This window comes from Mixophyes fleayi, chromosome 3 (genome assembly GCF_038048845.1).
Source record: "Mixophyes fleayi isolate aMixFle1 chromosome 3, aMixFle1.hap1, whole genome shotgun sequence".
Lineage (NCBI taxonomy): Eukaryota > Metazoa > Chordata > Amphibia > Anura > Limnodynastidae > Mixophyes > Mixophyes fleayi.
This window is the reverse complement of record NC_134404.1, coordinates 91990562-92014746: the sequence shown is the minus strand read 5'-3', so window position 1 is coordinate 92014746 and position 24185 is coordinate 91990562. Positions and strand designations below refer to the sequence as shown.

General features: G+C 38.5%; 2 protein-coding genes across 4 annotated transcripts in view; one reads left to right on the top strand and one right to left on the bottom strand.

Moving 5' to 3' along the window:
• Positions 1-24185, bottom strand: part of MED12L (mediator complex subunit 12L) — a 468926-nt gene that overhangs the window by 264132 nt on the left and 180609 nt on the right. The gene's annotated exons all lie outside the window — the stretch shown is intronic.
• Positions 2693-24185, top strand: part of P2RY14 (purinergic receptor P2Y14) — a 47350-nt gene continuing 25857 nt past the window's right edge. The window contains exon 1 of the mRNA XM_075201982.1: positions 2693-2789. The gene's annotated coding sequence lies outside the window, so the exon portion shown is untranslated. The remainder of the gene's footprint in view (positions 2790-24185) is intronic.

Genomic DNA, 24185 nt, shown 5'->3' with positions numbered 1-24185 from the left:
ACAGAGTCAACAATAAAACAGCAGAGGGCAGAAGGCAGCCACACCATAGGAGGGCAGGAAGATTTAGTTTTACAGTTTTAAGGGTGGATGAGGTTGGGGTGTGAGCAGTGTTCAATTAAATATGTATTATTTAATTTATTTAAAGTGTTGTAGCTGATTTTGCTTTTTTTATGTCCTTATGTAATGGAAAACTAAGAAGACAGCGTTAGAAACCTACATAATTGTCCACACACATGCAAATTATGTGCAGTTTAGATGTATTCTTAGCCTAAAAAAATGTAAAGTAATAACAATTATTATAAAAACAATTATTCAAACATACCCCCTGTCACATGACTTCTCCCCCAGGATCTCCCGGGGAGAGGTTTTGAAGGTTGGCATGTATGAGGTAGATTGTATCCTCGTTTCTGTGGCACAACCTACAAACTTATAGCCATTGTATAATTTAATGAGTTCATAGCTGTTTCTCTTCTATATATTGGGCTTACTGTGTGTGTATTTACATGGTATTTAGGGTGTGTGCCTGTAGGTCTGTGAAGACTGTCAGGCCAACCACTAGGCTTGCGTGATTGCATGCTAAGAATGGGCTCTTTATTACTGTATTGATGTCTGATATATCATAGTCTAACATTGTATTCTCATGGTAAACGTGACCTGTGATAATTACATCTCCAAGATTTACGGTGGTACATATACTAGTCATTGCTGATTGTCATGCATATGGTTCCATTGTCATGTTAATCTTTTGTACCAAGTCTTTTTATTGCATTTGGTGCCCAACCTTATGTTCTTCTGAAACCCTAACATAAGCCACTTTAAATTATCTGAGGTGACGTCCCTCTTTTTCATTGTTATCCATTGATTTACGGGCCTATTAATAAACATGCTACTTGGCTTGTCTCTTTCACCTGGCCTGTGTGTGTGTAAGGAATCACCAGTTATTTCCTTTAAGTGGAGCAGGAGTTTCCAGAGTCAACCACTGAAAGACATTGCTAGGAGTTACAATATCAGAGAGGAAGAGTCCGACATGGGTGACGACAATGCTTCAAATTAGAGGTGAAATATATAAATAACTACAAATAACCCAACCCCAGTATGTACAGTTACCAGGGGCTACATACATATTAACAAATGGATGCTCTACCCCCTACATTTCATAACTAGTTCCTGAATTATCTAACATCATTTCAGAAAGGCGCGTAGAGTTGGGTACCAGGTAATAATGCAAAATAGAACCAAGGCTCCTCAGTATGGAGCTGCCAAGAAAAAAATACCAATTCTTATTAATTGCAAACATCCCCACTCTGTACAACACAGAGACTTTTTCTAGCCACTGTAATATTTACTGCTCGATGTCTGAGAGGACAGTGTAAATTTCAGGTTACTTGTATACATTCCAGATTAACCACAGAAACATAAAATACACATGGTGCCTGGCTGCACTGCAAGATTAGTTCAAATCCATGCATGTTCAATTTTATGTGTGCCTAGTTTTACAAGGCTAACCTGCCAACACTAATACACAAGTGTTACGTCTTAGAGCTCCTGCTATTTCTGTATTGGGGAAAAACAATCACTATACATTCATAATTATCAAAATTAGATTGTGGGAAGTTTTTGACCTTAATATGTTCATATTTAAATCAATTTAATCCAATTTACTTATAAAAAAAACATGTATATGTCATAGTAACAGAAGCATCCTATTTGGACTCACAAAATGACCCACATTTTTACATGACCACTAAAGATCAGCCATTACTTTCAATGAAAACAACTGTACTAAAGGTCCAGACAAGACACTGCTTTGTGTTATCCTTAGTAGAGAAACGGAAACTACCCATGAACACAATTTCCATATTGATCTTTGAACCTTCCAGTATTATGCAAATAATTTCCATTTTTTAAGAATAAGACAATGTGCATTCAGGGCCTGATTCATTCAACAAACACAAAAAGAACATGATCGTTTTGTTTTCAAAACACAAATACATCGGGTATATGCATGTCCGTATTCAACAAGGAGTGGACATGAAGATACGCCTGTTGATGAAAACGGGTCTGTTCGCTCTGTTTTATGCAAAATTAGCCATGTGATATTACAAAACAACATTTGCACTGCGGGATTGAAATTTTGCAATCACCCAGAGTCCCAGGCATCAATATCTCATTTATTTCATAAAACATTTTCATCAATTCCCCTGAACAAATCTATCTGTAAATAGTATTAGAAGCTTAATCATATATGGCTCTAATCAGGGTTGTTGGATGAATGAGCCACAGTGAGGGTGGAGGATTATGGGAGCTGGGGTGAACCAATCTCCAAACAGTGTAAAGAAAGAAACCATTGCATTTCTACTACAAATGGAAAGGAGGAAGAGAGAGCCAATGAGACGGAAACATTTTTTTTCTTTAAAGTAGGTCCAAACAAAATGTTATATGTATGTCCAGTGACAGAATACCCTATTAAGTTTTGCTCATAAGAATTTAGTGGCAAAAATATGTAATTCTCGTTGCATTTAGGAAATGTTCACATGAATCTGCAGTTATCAGCTCATCTCTCAAAAGCTTTTTATTAAACCGATAAGTAAAGAGCACAGTTGTTAGACTCTGTGTCATACAGTACTTCGTTTGTATAATATAGCACTGACCAAAAGGGGAGGAACCAAGCTTTAGAGACTATCAGTGTATCTGAATTACACAGCCGAGTTCGTCTCATGACAGTGAAAAGGTTGGTAAACACCTGTATTGCGGATTATACAGTACATTAAAGCATCTTGCTGTAACAGGTAATGTCCCCTTTCATTTTTCTTTACCTTTGTTCTAAGAAAGCTTTATTTTATGCCTCTTAAGTGCTATAATTGTTATGATAACTACTATAATACAATCATTTCAGTAATGAAATGTTACTACTCGGATTTTCCACTTGTGGATTCAATTCTGAAACATTATTGAAAACATATTGTACATCTGTTTTTATTTATGAAGAAAAAAAACACTGTTCTATCAATTATTTACTTTATGTCAGTAAAAGGAATTAAGTATTAGAATAGAAAGAATATGCAAATGTAAACAATTTTAATTTATTGCCATCTAGTGGTAAAGTTTGGAATTCATTATGTTATGAATTAAGAAAATAATTAAATGTAAATAACAATAACAGTATAGAATTATCCTATAGAGTAAGCAAAATATACTATTATAATCAAAATGCAATGTTTATTTAAAATTCTAACTGAGTTCTAAAGGATTAAGGAATCTGAATTCATTTTCATTTTCTAACTGAACTATGACAGAATTTACAGTACTATATGATATGATCATCCTACTAAATCAATAACAGTAAAAATAATCATACTACATTCAATGGTTTAAACCTGTAGCCTAATTTCCTGATTTGAAAGCCACTGTTCTATAGTTACATTTACTTGGAGAATTTTTGATATTCTAAAAAAATGTTATATTGCATATAAACACAACATGCTAATATCAACTTTAAATTTAAATGTAGAAATAAGCCATAAGCCAAGTATTTGTGTGCTACATGAAAAAACAGTCAGTATTTAACTTATGTGCAAAACAGAAAACTAATTTGCACCCCTTGCATTGTAACATGGTTTTGTCCAGGAGACTGAAATAAGAAGTTTCTTAAGTTAAGATCCTTAATGAATCAGGCCCTTTGTGAGGAAATGCCTGACTACAAATGACTTACAGGGGGGTATTCAATTGTTAGCGAGTTTTTTTTATTCCCTGCCGTGTAAAAAAAAAATAAAAATCTCTTGCAGGTTTTTGACGGCAATAGCGACCGTTTTGAGAAAACTCGTGCAATTCAATTGAAAAAGAGGGAACGCCGCCCCCGTGCATTAAAAAATGTGTTTGCGAGATTTTAAGGGAGTGAAGGGGACTTTTAATGCGGTCATGTATAACACGAAAAAAAAGGTTTTGCATACATTTCTATACATTAGATTGCATTACACAATAATAATATCTACATTACAGTACTTTCTTTAGCATATTTTTTAATTGAACTATTTTTTACCATGCAATCATCTATACCATGTTAAAACACATTACTACATTCATATTTGTACCAAAAACATACATAAATATAATTAATTAGAGATTTTAATTTAAAAAAATAATTTTCATTATTTTTTCACAAGAAAATCAACTTACACAAGTTAGGCATTAGTGATAAACATAAGTTTAACTTTTTTTCCACATTTTTACATAATTTCAAATACTTTCCAGAGGTTTTTTATTTTTAACACACCCCAAGGAGGTGCGAGATAAAACAGCATATTTTCCTGTTTTACCCGCCACGTTAAAAAACAATTGAATAGCTTTTAACGCGGCTGCCTCTCGCACACCCTATACTTTCAATAGACCTACTGGAGCGCGAGAGGACTGTTTCTTGAAAAAAAACGTAGCATTAAAAATGGAATTGAATTGCGGGTAAAGTTAACTTGCTCGAAAATTATAAATAACAGCATTAAAATGACTTAACACGGTCAAAAAAAAAATCGCTGACAAATGAATACCCCCCACAGTATAGAGAAAATAATGTACAAACTTACTTTTGAGTAAAGTGCATGAATGCCATATTCCTATTACCTGGGTTATAACTGTCTTGCGATGGTAATACTACAAGTTCTATCAACACAAAGTGAGTATGCTCAATTTACCAAATCAGGAGACACTGAAGGGGAGGCCAAGTGGCAAGTGCAGGGCTGCGAGGTGCCGCAAGTTACGCCAGATCCCCTCCCCCATCCCCCCTGATGCATGTTCAAGTAATCACACTGCAATTCGTGTAAAATCACTGAATTAAGGCCCTGCTCACTTCACTAGGAAGTGAGTGGGATCCAGGAGACAGGCCTATTCTCCCAGGGGTTTTGCAATCTCCTGGACACTACGGCAGAGTGAGCAAAGTATGGTTATGCAGAAAGCTCCAAAAATAAGTAAGGAATAACAGTAACTCATCTCTGGTGTTTGGTAAGATTGACAGAGACACAGATACGTGTGTTTCTGAGTGCTTCCTTCCAATGCAGTGAGTGAAGGGAGGGACATAGGGGGTTTAAGAGTGGGAATTTTGAAATGTGTTTTAGTATATTTAGGCATGGTGCTCCAAATGAAAGAAATTATTTAATGCAGAAACTAGTAAATGCCAACTTTTTTTTTGGTATAAATTAACTGTAGAATAAATTGTAATCTACACACAAATAATGAAAACAAGTCTCTTCCAATATTCCTCTGGTTACTTTGTTTGTAATTTGGTGGTACAGTGAGTGACTCGAAAACAGATGCCTATTTTAATGTGTTGACCTGTTTGGACTGTACTTGGTTTAATTGCATGAATGTTAAAAAAAATTCCGCTACCTTTCTACAAAACACCCCCTTCTCATTGCAGCCAATGGAGTAATCCTAAAAAAATAGAATTGTCTGGGCTATACCATTCACAAGAGTGAGCATATTACAGTTTACAATACATGTTATGGAAAAGGAGCAGTTGGTGGCTATGCTAAAAACCAGGTGTAATGTTAATTATATCGAAGTTAACATTTAGAAATTGCTTTCAGTTTAAATAATACGGTATATGCAAGAATAGTGAATTCCTGACTATATTAATGTCCTTCTTATTACACTATAAACATGAAGTATTAACTGTAATTGGCAATTGACAAGCATCACATTTTAGACTTTTAAATTTTCTAATGCCATATGGGACAGGGAGAACCTTGGATTCTGGGGTTTGTAAGTCTGTACCCCACCAGGAACCAGTGGGAGTGGATAAAGCTTACAGCACTTGGCTGCGAGCCAGTAGTTTGTCCCTCTCCTCCACTTGGCACTAGAGGGGGATGGATCGGTCCTTCAACCTAATGCTGAATACCCCATTCACCGAGCCTCCAAGGGTGGGGCAAGTAGAGCCCCTATCATTAGGCGAGGACCATGCTGAATATCCTATCACCCATTGTATTCAGGAAGGCGTGTGCAGCTAAGGCCCCAGCCATTACGTCAAGACACAGTGGGACAGATAATTTTACCCCAGAACCATACACCAGATTGACCTGGGAAAACTGGAAGCTAATAGTTTTCTGACCCCACACAAATTCCAGGTGGAATAGACAGAACCACCCACCCAAAGGGCAAGAGAGGTTAACTTTAATCTGAGACCCACACCAGACCAATTATGGTCAGGAAGAACCCCCAATGCTATGCTAGGAACATAATATGCAGAGACTAATTTCTTTGATACACCTATATCTGTTGTCAAGTCTAATATGCAGAGTATTATGTACTTCCAAGTGTAATATGCACAATCATATTTGGTGCCAAGTCAAACATACATTATCTAATGCTAGGTTTAATATACAAACTCATATCTGGTGCCACATCTAATATGAAGACCCATGTGTGGTGCCAAGTCTAATATGTGTAACACCCCCTCTGGTGTTGTTATTGCTGCTATTAGCTTGCCTCGCCACAAGATTATAAGAGAGCACCAAGTAGCCAGGTCAGTCTGTAGTTTATAAAAGAGTAGGGGTAAATTTTCTTAGTATAATTTGTCATAAGTAGATGTTATAAATCCTCCAAATTTTTTTTTTTTTTCAACTTAAAGTATTCTTGTTCTTGTAGGGAAACATGATGGAGCACTGCCTCTGATTTGGAGTAGGTAATCTTGTATCTCACTATAGATTCTAGTTTTTGTCAGAGTTAGTAGAATATTGTCCGTGAATAGTGAGATCTTGAAATTACTATCTCCCACCTTGTGCTAATCTAATGACCTCGGCTAAAGATTCAATAACCAGGGTAAAGTCCAAGAAAAACAGCCTTGTCTTGTGCTGTTTTGGGTGCTAACGCTGTCTGAGAGGGTAACATCAATCATTATTAGTGCTGATGAATCTGAGTATAAATCAAGTACGGCTCTTAGAAAGTTTTCTTTTTTAAATTCAAGACCTTACATTTTCATAAAATTCTACTGAATGCATTTTCAGCATCGAGAGACATGATCACAGCAGGAATCTCCCAGAAATTATAATATAGAGCAAATCTATAGTAAGTCATGTCTGGTCCATGGCCTATCACCCAGGGATGAATCCTCACCTGATCATATGAATTAGAGATGGCAAAACCTGATTAAGACAGTTAGCCAGAATTTTGTCATATATTTTAACATCAAAGTTGAGAGATAGGTCTGTAACTAGCACAATAATATATGTCTTTACCCTTTCATGTATTACTACAATGAGGGCCTTCAGCATCTCTGGGCCTCCAGTACCTCCCTAGGAAAAAAGGCCTGGAGTGAGTGCAGGTGGTGTGATAGTATACCTGAGAATATCTTGTAGTAAGCTGTAGACAATCCATCTGGACTTGGGGAATTGCCTACTTTCTGATATTTAATAGCAAAGGATAACTCTTCTTCCATGATCTCCTCACTAAGGGACTCAGCAGTTTGGCAAAAGAGTTTAGGTAGTTTAGCCTTTAATATAGATGTATTAATTAAATATTTTTTTAGTGGTGCCTGTAGAGGATGAACAATGTGTTTAGTTATATAACTTGGTGTAATATATTTGGAACTAAGTTCAGATGGAAAGATCATTAGATTACAGTTAGTTTTTAATGGCCATAATATTTCTTTTTGATTATTTTAAGTGTACCCTCAAAAGTGCCTTATGAGCAGCCTAAAGGGTTTTCGAGAGTTTAAAGGAAGGTTGTTTAGTACCAAGTACTAGGTGAAATGCTTTTGAATTTGAATGTTTCATTGACATGTGAGGTCATGGGATTAGGTCGAGGTGCCAGATCATAAAGATCTGCTGTAATAGGAGCATGATCTAACTAGACTATTGGGTGAAAATGTACTGCATATATTGCTAAGGGAAGGTAGCTGAGCAGCATCATTATCTGTTCTTAAATAAGCTTTATTTACTATTGAGTAGAATGTATAATCTCTAGACAGTGGCTGCTTGATTCTCCAAGAGTCGTATATTAAATTAGTCTTAATATATTTTTGGAGCTGTGTTTAGTCAGAAGTTTTGATCACTGCGATAAATCTATCCAAAGAACCACTCATTGCTGCACTGAAGTCCCTTGCCATGATAAGTTCCCATTTCCTAGATTGAGAGAGTAGATTTCCTAAGTACTCAAAGAATTGGTGTTCATTTTGATCGGGAGCATAAATGTTGACTAGAGTACATAGGAGATTGTTGTATTGTACAAAACTCTACCTTCTTTGTCTTTATGTGATTCCAATAGATTGAAGGTGACATGATGGGCAGCTAAAATTGCTACTCCTCTGTTCTTTTTGTTTTGTCACATGCATGGAAGGCATTGTAATATAAACAAGTATGACCATTAGTAGAAACTTTATTAGCTTAAAGACCCAAGTCTACAAGTGATATAAACATTTATATATGATTGTTTGTCCCTTTTCCTCTCTTTCCTCTTTGGAAAAAAAACCCTGAAAGAGAGGCAAAATAATGGTATGCATAATACATGTATATTGTGGGTCCAATAACCCTATACATTACTATGAAAAGTATGGAACAGGAAAAATAAGCATCATATTTATTGGCTGTCAAGTTCCAGAGTTAGTAGGTTTTTACCTTGCTAATGTGTCCACTGTTGCACATTACAGGCTTGGTACTTGGCGTGCCCCTGGATCCTCTTGTACAAAAGATGTTATTAATTTATCTGATCTTTGGTTGTCTGGTGGAACAGAATCAAGCTTAGGAAGAAGGGCATTTACCTTGGTATGTGTCTTAGTGTGCCTGGAAGCCAAAGTAAGATGTGGAATGGAAAACCCCACCTTTATTTTTATATTACTGTTCCATAAATGGAGGTAAATGACTTTAAGCCCATAATTTTGCTAAAGTGATGGAGGAGATGTTCTGGCAGATATGGAAAGTTATCAAAAGTCACCAATTTATTTTTCCTTGAAGCTTGAAGAGCTGCTTCTTTAGCACTATAATAATGCATTCTCAGGATTACACCTCTATGTTGAGATTGGTTCTGGGATCTTGGCCAATGTGTAGAATGTGTTTAAATTTTTGCTGCATTTGTTTAATTTCCTTAAGCAATAGAATTCAAAAATGTGTATGGTTTATATGAAGGCATATTATTCTTATTAAGATTCTTTGTTAACACATGTGAATTCTGATCTTTTCCCTCTCAAGTCAGGGATGTTATTTGTTATATTGCTGATGTGAGAAAGCAGGATATTTCACCTTACTTTTGAGTAAAATATATATAATAGTTCACCTGCATGGAAAATCTGAGGATACGCAGAGGTCTGTCTCAAAATTGATATCTACATTGTTGGCAGTAAAGAATTAGTTGTTGGGAAAAGAATATTTTAAGAAATCTCCTATGTATCGTTCAGCTAACAGATATTAATTAACAGCAGTTATTACTTTATAGTACGACATGTAGGAATTGTTTGAAGAACTATATTCTAATTTGTTTTCCTTAGAAATATGGGTTCTGTAAATTCACAAATAGCCACTTGTGGGCAGCAAAGATTTGTTTATGAATTGTAAGGAATATCACATTAGATACTGAAAAGCTATTTGCAAGAGCAAGGCAGACAGTTGTAGACATTTAAATCACGCAAGGGGACCTAGAGTGCTGTAGATATAGCGGTAAGCCTGAAAATCTAGAATGTCCAATCAGGTTTTAGTAAAGGGCCCAGATGATAGGATGCAGATTGATCAGAGTTCCAGTTACAAAGGAGATATACACCGCTCAGCTACAACATTAAAACCACCTGCCTAATGTTGCGCAAGTCCATCTTGTGCCACCAAAACAGCTCTGACCAGTTGAGGCATGGACTTCACAACACCTCTGAAGGTGTCCTGTGGTGTCTGGCACCAAGACATTAGCAGGAGATCCTTTAAGTCCTGTAAGTTGCAAAGTTTGGCATCTAAGGCTCGGAATCGTTCTTTGTCATGTTCCCCAAACCATTCCTGAATAATTTTTGCATTGTGGTAGGGCGCATTATCCTGCTGAAAAAGGCCAATGCCATCAGGGTATACTGTTGCCATGAAGGGGTGTACTTGGTCTGCAACAAAGTTTAGGTAGGTAGTACATGTCAAAGTAACATCCACATGAATTCCAGGGGTTAAATTTATCAAGCTGAGAGTTTTCCAGCGGGTTTGGAAAAGTGGAGATGTTGCCTATAGCAGCCAATCAGATTCTAGCTATAATTTTGTAGAATGTACTAAATAAATGACAGCTAGAATCTGATTGATTTATCAAACCCGCTAGAATACTCTCAGCTTGATACATTTACCCCAAGGAGCCAAGTTTTTCCAGCAGACACTGTCCAGAGCATCACACTGCCTCAGCCAGCTTACCTTCTTCCCATAGTGCATCCTGGTGCCATCTCTTCCCCAGGTAAACGACGCAAGCACATCCAGCCGTCCACATGATGTAGAAGAAAATGTGATTCAGCAGACCAGGAACCTTTTTCCATTCCTCCATGGTCCAATTCTAATGCTCACATGCCCATTGAAAGTGCTTTTGATGGTGAACATGGTGCAGGAATGACACTCTGACTGGTCTGCAGCTACATAGCCCTGTATGCAGCAAGCTGTTATGCACTGTGTGTTCTGACACTGTTCTAGCATAGCCAGCATTAACTTTTTTAAGCAATTTGTGCTACAGTAGCTCTTCTGTGGGACTGGACTAGATGGGTTAGCCTTCACTCCCCACACACATCATTGATCCTTGGGTGCCCATGACCCTGTCGCCGGTTCACCGGTTGTCTTCCTTGGAACACTTTTGGTAAGTTTTGGAGATGATCTAACCCAGTTGTCTAAGGTAAATAGGAAACAGTTGGATCCTGATCTCACAATGATCATGGATGCTTAGCTCCAGTAATTCTCCTGCAGAAGGAGGAGTCAGCTTTTGGGAATGTTTACGCTGCCGGATTTCCAAATAAGATAAAGTTTATTTTTTTGCCAAATATTCGTCTCCTTAATAACTTTGGGCCTCCATTTAAATTCAGCACAATAGTTATTATATTAGTGCTCACCCAAGGCAGGCTGTTTCAAATTATGTTGGATTCTGAGGTTATGACTGGGCTACTGGAGAATCGGAAATGTTCTCTGCCCGTATTCTTGTGTTAGAAGAGGTATTCCCCTTGTTGACATGGCCCTTAGTTGTTTTTATAGGAGACCTCTGGGACTTAGAAATCTGCAAAGATGAAATCTGATGGTATTCAGCAGTCCAAAAGGCCTAGATAATGTCTCAGGCTCGGGAGGGCAAATACTGAAAATATTTGGCTTAATAGTCTTCTCCAGTGTTCCCAAGAGGGTATCAAAACAGGGAAATTAACAATGGATAGGGGAATCCCCGATATCTGCAGGTATCCCTTGCAGACAGCATGTGCTCTGTAGATATGCACACTGGCTCAGTTGCCGCCAAGGCTCACACCCAGAGTTCAATATCTTAATATGACTACAGCTAACTGTGAAATTTCAAGCACCAAATGATAGAAGGGTGTGAGAAACATGACCATCCAATTAGGAGCCATATTCACTTATACTTACTAACACTAGTTATTTTAATTTTTCCAGCCACCAGAGGCCTGCGAATCTTAGTTCTCCAGAATTCATTACAAAGTAGAATACTGCAGCAATAAGGAGGTATTGCTATGAGTCCCAGGATCAGAACACCCGTAACTGTTACCTGCAGTACCCAGGGGAGAGGGAAGCCCCAGCTAGCAAAGCTGATTTCCTAAAGTGGACAAACCTTTTACTGTGGATTCACAAACCATTAGACACTTTCTTAAAAGCTATGAGAACCTTTTTGAAGGCCAGGCAACACTAGCTATAGTACATACAAACTATAGTGGTTGGAAGAAACAAAAGTTAAGGACATGTAATAAACATTGCGTGGCATTTTAAATTGTACTGGCAAACCCAGTATTAGGGTTTGAGTAATTGGCTCAATATCACAGCATGTGTGGCCCTACATATCAAGATAGTTTCTATAATTGCATAAAATATATGACTGCTACCAGCCCTTTTGTGTGGTCATCTTCAAATCTCACTCCAACGAAGATGGAAGTGATCTGTTCAGTCGGCCCAAGAACTAAACAACTGGATCTTATACAATTTGACCACCCATGTGTATGCCAAATTAATCAATGATCCAGTGCTCGACTCTTGGGTTAAATGGCTGGATTGGCCCATATGTGGCCACCTCTGTTAAATAGCCAATATCACAAAATTATTTGTGCATGAAGACATTGGCTATATTTTGCATAAAAAATAAAATTATTGAAAAGCCAAAGATACTTTGGAAGCATCTACTTATAACTAGTAAATAATATATACCCCAGCATGGTGTCATAAGTGTACAAAGCAGATCTCAATAGTGGGGGTAAGTGTACATTAAATCCTTTTATTCTAATGGAAAGATCACATTACAGACTCCAATTCTGCACAGGGCTCTGCACTGTAAGCAGTGCAGAGCCCTGTTCTGATGGCAGCGTTCCCATTCTGTTGACTAGTATCCAATACAAATCCTATGTCTTCTGGGTATTATACAATTCAGACCTCATTTCTTGCGGCCTGCAAACACTCCAAGTATTCAGTACCGTCATCTCTGTCTGCTCATTACTAGGAACAGGGCCGGTGCTAGGGTCCACGGCGCCCTAGGCATTTTTAAAAAAGCGGCGCCCCCCCGCAAAAATCGCCCCCCCCCGCAAAAATCGCCGCCCTCCTCCCTCCTCTCCTTACCTTGTATTACCACCGCCGCCTCTCTGCTCCGTCTCCTCCCCTCCACTCACTGACACTAGTAAGTGGAGGGGAGGAGACGGAGCAGAGATGTGGCGGTGGTGACAAAATAGCCTCTTCCCCCCCTCCCCGTCCATCTGAATGCTGTGCGACGACCGTGACAGGTATGGTCAGCGGTCGCCGCACAGTTTTAAAGTATTTTAGAATTCTGTGGCGCCCTCCAGAGTCCGGCGCCCTAGGCAAGTGCCTAACCTTGCCTAATGGGAGCGCCGGGCCTGACTAGGAATAGCTCTGGGAACTATCACTGGGTTTCTAGTGCTCTAATTGGCTTATAGTGGCAGACTGAAAGTTGCTTATACAGTGGACTCCAACTTGCTGTAGAAGTCTACCTCACAATCTGCACACACCACTATTATTTAATTATAATGTTGGGAGCTGTCTGCTAGTTGTTAGTGACAGTTCTTGGTACCCTTTTAGTTTATTACTGTTGCCATCTTGATTTTCATTTGTTGAAGTTCAGTGTCATTCACAGCAATCAGAGAGCTTCTGATATTACCTCTGGCAGTAATAAAAAGAAAGGAAGCTTCATTAACAAAGAAAGGTCTCTGCACTACCCTTTCAATCAAGTATCTGGTGGCAATGACAGAATAAAAGAGGGTAAAGTGGTCTTGGGGCCCCCAGAAGAGACAGCACCCAGGCAGTTGTCCTGCCCATCCCGTCTAAACGCTGGCACCAAGAAGTTAGCAGTATTTTTTGAACCTTGCAATCATGAGTAACTATGCAAATGCATTTTATATACACTAGACATTAATAACATCCTGATAAATGTATTTCATTGGGGGTAAAAACATTATTTTAATGTTTTTTCATTAATGACTATTATTATGAATAGGTAACAATGAGGGAATACTTTTTCTTTTTACTGTGTTTTCTACTGGGACTTTATATTCCACATATGTATTTTTCGAATCCTGCAGGGTGCTGTGTCTGACTCAATACGGAAAGTGCCGTTTATGAAGAGTGTACCCGCACTTTTCTGTGCCTAATTCTGTCTAGCCTTTGTTCTATGTTAGTTGCGTAAAGGGAAAATATCATAGATGATAGTATTTCCTCTTCGGTAAAAGAAAAACTGCTAGGAAAGTCGGTGATTCAACTGATAGCAATACAAATCATTCCATTATTTTAATCTTTGTTTGAAAAAGTACATGTATGTGTGTCACTAGGTAGTACAGAACATGTGCATGCAAGTAGGAAAGGCTATATATGTACAGTACTATATATATATATATATATATATATATATATATATATACACACACATACTATGTATGTACAGTCAGGGCCACCATCAGGGGGGTACAGGTGATACCCTTGTACCAGGCCCGGGCTCACCAGGGGGCCTGTGGGCACACTCTTACCAGGGGGCCCGCTATCTTCAGCCTGGCTGTCACTGTGACAGCCAGACTGAACACAGCAGCGATGGCGCCAGGGCTGAAGGACTGTACCTTCAGCCTTAACTTCCGCAGTGGAGCGCAACAGGAAGTTACAAATGCCGAACTTCCTGTTGGTGGAACGCATATGCATTCCACTGCGGGAGGTAAGGCCAGAAGTGTCTCTCTCTCTCTCTCTATATATATATATATATATATATATATATATATATTGTGGCAATGGTAGTGGTTTTCCACAGGCCTCTAATAGTGGAATTAGCTATGGTGCTAACTGTCTGCAGGTAAAAGGCTGCAGACCAAGTTATATACAGGTGTAGCACTCTGCTTAAGTTCAGTAATGTACAGGTCAGAGACATGTGGTAAAGTAAATGTAAAAAAGTGATTTACTTGCATGCTTCAACGTGTTTGTATCCACAGAGCTGATAGGGGTGGCTGTGCTGATTAGGCGTTACAGAACACCTGAGGAGCCATCCTTTAAAGACAAGGTGGGAGTGTCGCCTGTCAGTCATCCAAGCCTGTGGGAGGAGACCTGTGTATTTAAACCTGGAGTTGTGCTCTTGTCAGAGGTGACTGACGCTGAACTAGTTGGCCAGTCAGTAGGGAGCTGCACTGTGTCTAGTTAGCGTTTAGGGTCACCAGGCAAAGGTAGTTGCTTGCTGGTGTCATCCTGACGGAAGTTGTGCAGTTTATTGTGATGAAAACAATAAATATATTTGATTTATAAAAGAAGTTTTCGTGTTGCTGATGTCTACTGGTTGTTCTTGCAACAGAAGGTGACAAAAGTGCCAGGAGAAGGGTGCGGTTTTGTTACAATATTTATATATATATATATATATATATATATATATATATATATATATTGTAACAAAAGGAGGCATTTAGCTGGCAATATGCAGAGAAAGCAGGGAAGTAGAGTAAAACATTGGCACAGTTATGTACCTAGGTGGAGATTAAACCAGGTAAAAACATATGTGTAGTAAAAGTTGGTTTACCTACAAGATTTAAAAAGCTGCTTCCTCTCAGCAAACAGACAGGGTGTATCTGAAAGTCTAAACAGAGCCAGGGATGGGCGTATCCTTTTTAAAGAGAAGGTGGGTGTGTCACCTGTCCATCAAGCTAGGCCTGTGGGAGGAGTGTCGGGTATAAAACCCTGCTTGTTTTATTGTTCAGGGAGATCAACGCTGGGATAGCTGGCTGATCTTGACAGAGAGCTGTACTATGTATAGTAAGTGTTTAGGGTCTCCATAATTGCTGTGCAAGTATACGGTGTCAAACAATTATTACCATCCTGACAATAAAGAACCATAAAAAGGAAGAAGTTGTACGCGTGTGCTTCACCAGTAGCGGGCTCTTGCCACCATATATATATATATATATATATATATATATATATATATATATATATATATATAATCACTGTTTGCACACACACATTAATTTAAACAGATGTCAAATTTAAAATGTCAACCAAAACGTTTATAAAATGCAGTTTATTTTTAAGCTGTATAAACAAATAGTTTAAATGAATATGTTGCATCTTAAAATACCTTCATAATTCACATTATTATACATAATAGTTTTGGATATTATTTATTGGCTTATCACTTCTAATGTTCCCTTAATTGTGTAAAAAATATCCCCACATCTGATATGGATTATTTATATAACAAAATAAATTTCTGATTATTATTTCCATTATTTATACCAAATGTCAGATGTCCTTCCAGATGGACACATGAGCTAATTTTAAATAGAGGCAAGCAGATATGTAGTTGGACATATATAGAACTGGAGAATCATGTTGCCAAGTAAATTTAAAATACATAGTACAAAAATAAGTTAGTTCATCCAAGCATCTTGCACTTAGCTAGCAATAGTAACCCAAGGATACCTTTAGCCTATTGATACTAACTTTCACAAGGATCTATAATTATATGCTATAAGGATATTGTAAAGCTGAACAAGAGAGTATGTCCCATATAGTAGATGCAACTATCCATCTTTTGGAGATACAGTCGGATATATATATATATATATATATATATATATATATATATATATATATATATATATATATATATATATATATATATATATATATACACACACACATACATATAATCCCTTTTTTTTTTTACATAAAACATATATTTATTTATATATATATATATATATATATATATATATATATATATATATATATATATATTTATTAGGGCCCCCCTTAACTTACCTTTTAATCATCTAAGTCTGACCCCCTTCATGGAAGAGAGGACCGGGGAGGAAGACGGACCACAAAAGATAAGGGTTTTTTTCGGGGTTTTTTTCTACAGGATTTTTTTTTCATTGCCTTGGGCCCCCTTTCCCTCTGGGACCCCAGCCACCTACCCATCGTGCCCAGTTGGAAAGATGGCCCTAGTTCATGAGGGGGGGTCATCGGGGGGGGGCCCTGCCTGCTTCATTGTACTGGGCCCCACGATTTTTGATGGTGGCCCTGTGTACAGTATGTATTAGGAGCATCTTGATTTATGTATTTAATGTAAAACAAAAATTATAAAAAAATATTTGTTTTTTAAACCGACCATATTTATTAATGTATATACTGTTTAGAGTTGTTCATTTATTTTTTTATATATTTTTGTATGTGTTCTTTTGTGACATTATAGTGCACATATGCTTGTGCTTACACTGCAGTCTGTTCGGTCAGTTAACATACAGCACCTACCATTTAGGCAGAGCGTACTTACAACAGATATTCAAATGGAAACGCATCTTGTGATCCACTTGCATTTGAATATGGTCGGAATTTTAATTAATGCTAAAGTTCCATGCTCTTTTTTAAATCAAGCCCGCTGTGTATATTTGGAATTCATTTATTTGTCTTTAAGTTATATGTACACTATGTATATATATCATCATCAACTACATATATTTATATAGCGCCACCAATTCCGCAGCCCTGTTCAGAGAGAATATTTGTCACTCATATCAGTCCCTGCCCCATTGGAGCTTACAGTCTAAATTCCCTATAACACACATATATACACACACACACACACACACACAATAGTTTTAATTTTGTCAGCAGCCAATTAATCTACACACACACACAGACATACATACACACACTAATTTTAATTTTGTCAGCAACCAATTAGCCTACTAGTATGTTTTTGGAGCGTGGGAGGAAACCGGAGCACCCGGAAGAAACCCATGCAAACACGGGGAGAACATACAAATACCACACAGATTAGGGCCATGGTCAGGAATCAAACTCAAGACCCAGTAAGAGAAAATTACCTGACAGTTTTACTTTTTTTTGTGAATGTAGAGTCCCCCACCTCACACACACATGAAATGTCTGCACATGCCCCTAAATATCCTGGGAAAGTATGTATTTGAAAAATACTACATATATACAATAAGATTTTCATGGCACATATTGATCCCATCACCTGAACCAGAGCTGTCCAAATGCAGCAGTATAGCACAAATCCACCATTACTCAAATGGTGTGACTCATGGAAGTTCCTTTTACATTGGCTCTGACCACATGTCTTTCTCTAGACTGACAGTAACACATTCAGTTCCTGTATGTTGGTTTAAACTAACTTTGTATTCTGTATCCACTGACATTTACCCACTACCACTTCCTTTTATTTTTTTGTAAGTAGGTTTAGAAAGAGTGGTAAGAAATTCCACCACCCCTACCTTCTAACATATTGCTGATTGTCCTTATTGGTACATGTAGGATAATAACTTATCTTGTTCTGTCAGCAATGTTGTACACATAAAGTGATATAATATCCAATGTTTTCCGTGTGTAGTGGTATGTGAAGAATTAGAAGTTATTATATATTTATGGGACATTACAACTTCTTACTAAAGATGATTTGTAAAATGACACAAAAAAGGTTGTTGCTTATGGCTGATTCTCTCTGGGAACATGTGGTGCAGAACACATTGAAAATTAAGTCACTTTAAGATCACTGAAAACTATGTAACTTCACTTCCAAATCTCAACACAAAGTGGGCCAACGATGCCAAATGCAGTGGTCCCAGTGGTTGGACTTTAATGTGTATGTTAATTAGAGATGAGCGCACTCGGATTTCTGAAATCCGAGCCCACCCGAACGTTACGGATCCGAGCCGGATCCGGGTATTCCCGCCAATTGCAAAACTGAAACCGAGGCTCTGAGTCATAATCCCGCTGTCGGATCTCGCGATACTCGGATCCTATAAATTCCCCGCTAGTCACCGCCATCTTCACTCTGGCATTGATCAGGGTAGAGGGAGGGTGTGTTAGGTGGTCCTCTGTCCTGCTATATCTCGTGCTGTTCAGTTCTGTGCTGTGCTCTGTGTTCTGCTCAGTCCAGTGGTGCTGTGTCCTGTGCTCTGTCCTTCTGAGTTCAGTGGTGCTGCTGGGTCCTGTGCTGTGTCCTGTTCAGTCCAGTGGTGCTGTGTCCTGTGCTCTGTCCTTCTGAGTTCAGTGGTGCTGCTGGGTCCTGTGCTGTGTCCTGTTCAGTCCAGTGGTGCTGTGTCCTGCGCTCTGTCCTTCTGAGTTCAGTGGTGCTGCTGGGTCCTGTTCAGTCCAGTGGTGCTGTGTCCTGTGCTCTGTCCTTCTAAGGGCATTGTTATTTCCCCATTATTCCCAAATTATTAAAAATTTCCAAAAGAAGTTATAAAAAAAATAACCAAAAAAGTAATTTAAAAAAAAAATAAAAAAATCCCAAAACAATCCTGCAGTATAAGTCCATTGGTACTGCTATATTACAAAGTTCACTGATTCAGCAGTATAAGTCTAGTGGTACTGCTATATTACAAAGTTCACTGATTTTGCAGTATGAGTCCATTGGTACTGCTATATTACAAAGTTCACTCATTCTGCAGTATAAGTCCATTGGTACTGCAATATTACAAACTTCACTCATTCTGTAGTATAAGTCCATTGGTACTGCAATATTACAAAGTTCACTCATTCTGCAGTATAAGTCCAGTGGTACTGCAATATTACAAAGTTCACTCATTCTGCAGTATAAGTCCATTGTTGTTACTGCCATATTACAAATTTTACTGATTCTGCACTATAAGTCCAGTGGTACTGCTGTATAACTCCAGTCCAGTGGTACTCTCCTGTGCCGCATATAATTTTTAAAGGATTTGCCGAGTGTGTGTGGCTTCGGGGAACACTCTCTTGTGCTACATATAATGCAGAACAAAAATTTGGAGGATAAAGTAGGGAAAGATCAAGACCCACTTCCTCCTAATGCTAAAGCTGCTGCCACTAGTCATGACATAGACGATGAAATGCCATCAACGTCGTCTGGCAAGCCCGATGCCCAATCTCCTAGTACAGGGCATGTAAAATCCAAAAAGCCCAAGTTCAGTAAAAGTAGCAAAAAGAGAAACTTAAAATCATCTGAGGAGAAACGTAAAGTTGCCAATATGCCATTTACGACACGCAGTGGCAAGGAACGGATTAGGCCCTGGTCCGTGTTCATGACTAGTGGTTCAGCTTCACCCAAGGAACTAAGCCCTCCTCCCCCTCCCCTACAAAAAATTTAAGAGAGTTATGCTGTCAGCAACAACACAGCAAACAACTCTGCCTTCTAAAGAGAAATTATCACAAATCCCCAAGGCGAGTCCAAGGGTGTTGGTGGTTGCGAAGCCTGACCTTCCCATCACTGTACGGGAAGAGGTGGCTCCTTCCACCATTTGCAGCACGCCCTCTGCATATGCTGGAAGGATCACCCACAGTCCAGTTACAGATTTGGCTAATGAAGGTGTGAATGTTGTACACCGGGAGGAGGATATTGATGTAGCTGGCGCTGAGGAGGATGTTGATAATTATGATGCAGACAGATACCAAATTGCCTTTCTTAATTTCTATTTATATTCTAGATTATATAACGGCTGAATAGTTTTCTATTTTACTCCTAGTGGAGAGGGGATCTGATGCAGACAGATACCAAACTGCCTTTGTCCATTTTTTTTGTATATTTGAATTTCTAGTTCTACAGTCTATGCAGGCTGCTTTATTTATATTCAACTACAAGTGTAGGGCGGGAGGGGGGCATAGATAGCCACCAAAGTAACGTGGTCCATTTAATTTCACTTTCTAGCTCCACAGTCTGTGCAGCCTGCTTTTTTTATCTTCAAAGTATTTACAAGCCTTGCAATCTAAATTAACAAGAGGTAGTGACGTGCTAGAACTCCACCCTCTATATGCTGCAGAGGATGAGGAGCATCAAAAGGCCATTCAAGCCTACACAGCCACCTACGACATAGGAAAAGGAGTGGGGATGCGCCCGAGTCAAGCGCACTGGAGAATCATTTCCGTATTGTGCAAGGTTCTGCAGCCATTTGAACTTGCCACACGAGAAGTCAGTTCCGACACTGCCAGCTTGAGTCAGGTGATTCCCCTGATCAGGCTTTTGCAGAAGCAGCTGGAGAAAGTGAGGGAGGAGCTGGTACACCATTGCGATTCCACCAAGCATGTAGCTCTTGTGGATGAAGCCCTTCGTACGCTTTGCCAGGATCCGAGGGTGGTCAGTCTTTTAAAGTCAGAGGAATACATTCTGGCCACCGTTCTCGATCCACAATTTAAAGCGTATGTTGTGTCTCTGTTTCCGGCGGACACAAGTCTACAGCGGTGCAAAGACCTGCTGGTCAGGAGATTGTCCTCTGAAGAGGACCGTGACATGCCAACAGCTCCACCTTCATTTTCATCACTGTTTGTGCAGTTCCAAAAAAGAGGAACTGCCATTTCTATTGCTACCTTCTTTCTTTCTGTATTTCCTGTGTCCTGTGGTCTGTTCTGCTAAGGGCATTGTTATTTCCAAGTTATCCAAAAGTTCTAAAAAAACAAATTTAAATTTATAAAAAAAATTATAAAAATTAATTTTAAAAAAAATAAATAAAAAATAAAAAATTTTCCAAAAATAATTGGAAAAAAATATTACAAAATTTAAAAAAAATCTAGCTTGTACTTCTATTTAAAAGTCTAACTACGATCATTTACTGTTGCTGTACCCAAAAATAATAGGTACTGCTATTAAAGTACAGTCCAGTGGTACTCTCCTGTGCCGCAGATAATTTGTAAAAGCTTTGCCGAGTGTGTGTAGTTATGTATCACAGGTTTTAAGAAGAGGCACAACACTGACAACCTGTTAGAGAAACTGAGGGAAATAATCTCTCTGTGGCTCACCCCACTTAGACTCTCCTGGGGATTCGAATAACTGCCATTTCTATTACTACCTTCTTTCTTTCTCTATTTAAAAAAAAATAAATAACTGCCATTTCTATTACTACCTTCTTTCTTTCTCTATTTAAAAAAAACAACAAAACTGTCATTTCTATTACTACGTTAATTGTTTGTGCAGTCACAAAAAAGAGGAACTGCGCCCTTAACTGCTATGTTGGTTTTAGACGTCCATCCGGTGTCCGCCATCTGTGCACTGGAATTCAGACCAGTTGAGGGTTTTATTATTATATTGTGGCCCCGGTATCAAATTGGGTACCGGGGCCACTCCACTACGCAGTCCAGATACTTGTTTGGTGGAATTCAGAACAATTGTTTTTTTTTATATTATATTGTGGCCCCAGTATCAAATTGGGTACCGGGGCCACTCCACTATGCAGTCCAGATACTTGCTTGGTGGAATTCAGAACAATTGTTTTTTTTTTATTATATTGTGGGGACCACTCCACTACGCAGTCCAGATACTTTTTTGGTGGAATTCAGACCAGTTGAGGGTTTTTTTATATTGTGGGGACCACTCCACTACGCAGTCCAGATACTTTTTTGGTGGAATTGAGACCAGTTGAGGGTGATATATTGTGGCCCCAGTACCAAATTGGGTAACGGGACCACTCCACTATGTAGTCCAGAAAGCTACCTCGGTGAAACGTTTTGGACCAAAAACAATATTGTGAGGTGCGAGGGTGTTCAGAATAGACTGGAAATTAGTGGAAATGATTGTTATTGAATGTTATTGAGGTTAATAATAGCATAGGAGTGAAAATAAGCACAAAAACTTGATTTTAGAACTTTTTATGCTTTTTTCAAAATAAATCCGAATCCAAAACCTTAAATCCGAACCAAAACCTTTCGACAGGTGTTTTGCGAAACAAATCCGAACCCAAAACACAAGACACCAAAAGTGGCCGGTGCACATCCCTAATGTTAATATGAGATGTGAATGAGCATGGAACAGTGACAAAGTTATCAATTTTTCTGTGCACGCATCAGTGTGGCAGTACCACATTGTAGGCAAAGAGCATATAACAGGAGAGAAGAGAAACAAACCTGCTTACTGCTACAGATTCTAGCACTTCGCTGGAGAGTCATTTTATTCAGTATGTCAAACATATCTTATTATTATTATTATTATTATTATTTTAATACGGTTGGCGTGAATATCTAGCTGATTTATTGCCTTGGAAAGAGGCAAGAGTCTTAACAAAAAGTTTGCTTTCAGAATTCTTCCATGCTAAAGAACAGCAAGCAAGGAACAAGGACTGAGAAGAAAAACATATATTGATCCACATAGCGGTATCTTGGCCATTTTGGCTATTACTAAATCTTACTACTGGATTCAGAATGAATTTGAGAAAACAGAAATTTGCCAAATTTAGCAGGACACATAGTGATGCATCTATCCCAGGCACACACTTACGGTGGGTTTCCAGTTGCCGGGAAACACCCCTGTGGTTCGGGAATCATTCACAAGCTGATTCCTCCCTTGGGATCAGTCACTTTACTGCCGTGGATCTACAGATACATTACGCCTCCTTTTTACACTATACTTCCCATCCACCTCTTTCAAGGGGCAGCAACTGATGTGTACAGGCAATAAGAGAAGCACACAGAAGAGTCTGCCTCTGAAATCTACAGAGCCGGATGGTAGAAGATAAGTGTGGGGGGATAGCCACTCTCCTTGCAAACTCTCCAGCAGGGTGTCATAGAAACCCACCGTTAGAAATCCTGATTATGCCCCTGTATCCTAGCAATAAACTTATTCTAGTACCTCTATATCATTAAACTATACTCCCATGCCGATAGAAAATATACAAAACAAATAAAACACAGTGGCAACAAAGTTATTGAATGTGCAGATGACAGATGACAATCTCTATGCTGTTATGTGTCAGCTCCCAGACCAATTCCAGCAGAAGTGAAAACTCAGTATAAATTACACATTTTTGGAAAATAAACAGATCTTATAAATCATTTCTGCACTACTGTCTCATAAATCCACAGTGAATATTAACATGATCCAAAAACTTATGTTAAAAACCAAAAGCAATTCATTCCCATTATACATGTTTACCTCGCTCAATGATGATCTCCAGTCCTCTTGTCTATTAGAAATACTGTATGTTAACATAAGCAAAAGGATTTTCATACTTTTCAACATTTCCTGTTAATATCTGACATGTAGCTTTGCATAAGATAAGCATAGCACCTCATATAAACAAGCCATTCCTGCTCAGATTCTTATTTTTTTTGTGATTAAGTCAGCTGGGGCTTTTTGAAGTATAAGAATCACTTTTTTTCCCCGTTATTATACAAAGACCCTGTCCCCTATAAAAAATTATTGATACTGCTTCACCCATTAAGATCAATGCTGTTGGCTTGAAATTAGGCATTTGTGGACATCTGGGGGTAAATGTATCAAGCTGAGAGTTTTCCTGCGGGTTTGAAAAACCAATCAGATTCTAGCTATCATTTATTTAGTACATTATACAAAATGACAGCTAGAATCTGATTGGTTGCTATAGGCAACATCTCCACTTTTCAAACCCGCTGGAAAACAATCAGCTTATTACATTTACCCAAGCCATAAAAAATAAAAACAGAATATTGGTAAAATGATTTAAACCATTTATCTAATGAAGTTCAGGGAGAGACATCTCCTTTAAGATTTTCATAAATCGTTACACAATTCTGATTGGATGGAAACATTCAGACCCTAGCATCTGCAAGTCACAGCAG